Source organism: Penaeus monodon, chromosome 22, assembly GCF_015228065.2.
Source record: "Penaeus monodon isolate SGIC_2016 chromosome 22, NSTDA_Pmon_1, whole genome shotgun sequence".
In the NCBI taxonomy this organism is placed as follows: domain Eukaryota; kingdom Metazoa; phylum Arthropoda; class Malacostraca; order Decapoda; family Penaeidae; genus Penaeus; species Penaeus monodon.
This window is the reverse complement of record NC_051407.1, coordinates 41,964,388-41,965,500: the sequence shown is the minus strand read 5'-3', so window position 1 is coordinate 41,965,500 and position 1,113 is coordinate 41,964,388.

The following is a 1,113-nucleotide window of genomic DNA, read 5'->3' as shown; positions in this document are numbered from 1 at the left end:
AAAAAAAAATCACTGACCTCATGTTACTTACGTGAAACCTGCACAAAATCAGGTTAACCCGACGAAGAAGAAGCAGGCTGTCTGGCATGAGGAAATCTACTAAAACGTAGGGTAGCAGTTTTCCATGAGAGGCGAGTGTGAATCAAGTGTGATGAAGAGATAGTAGTGAACCACAAGCCCCATAACCAATATAAAAACTAAAGGTAGACAGAAGAAAAAAATACTCAATTAAGGATATTTGTTTATAAAAGATTATGCTTCGGAAATCTTTAAATGCACGATTTATGAGTCATAAGTCAGAAATGAAAATAAGTCATAATTTATAGATGTTCCAACTTACCAAATACAATTTGTGACTCATTCCAAACGAAGCAAAGGAGTTGGGTCTTCAGAAACTTCAGATTCTTTTAATGATGCGACTGTGGCCTCAACAGATCTTATGAACTTTAATATACTGAATGAACGTTCCTATGATGCCATTTCAGATTATGAGGTAGATCACAAAATATATGGAATTGAGTAAATATAGCATGTATTGTGCAAGTAAGTGAGATTGCCTTTGTGGAACATCATTAACACAATTCACGAGTTGAGGGAAACACCTGTGCAAGCCGGGCTGCGAACGAAGGCCGGGCTGGGCTCACCTTCGCAAAGCTCACTGAACTGAACGCCTCTGTCGTCATTCTGTAGTGGAGGAAATTAGGAAAGAATTGCATGCCTCCTTTACAGCAACCCTTCCTTGGCCCATGATACCTACAAATGAGAAAAGTGCGAGAGCTTTCCAGGTGCGTTATTTTGTATTCAAATACTGGCGAACCGAAAGAGTGAGGTGACAAACTATAGTTCCTCACTATGAAGATTTACTCTCCGAGAAACTGATCTAATGCTGTTGATCGGAATCACATGAAACCAGATATGAAATTTCCTTGAATAACATATCACGACAGAAATAATCAATAAATTAACTACTTCCGATGGTCTACTAAAACCCGTCATTCATCACATGTAAGGAACGTATAAAAGATTCTCGAATCCACATTAACCCACTGCTAATGCCACGAAAAGAGAAGAACAAGGACATTTCCACCTTGAGATACATTTCAAAACAGCCAG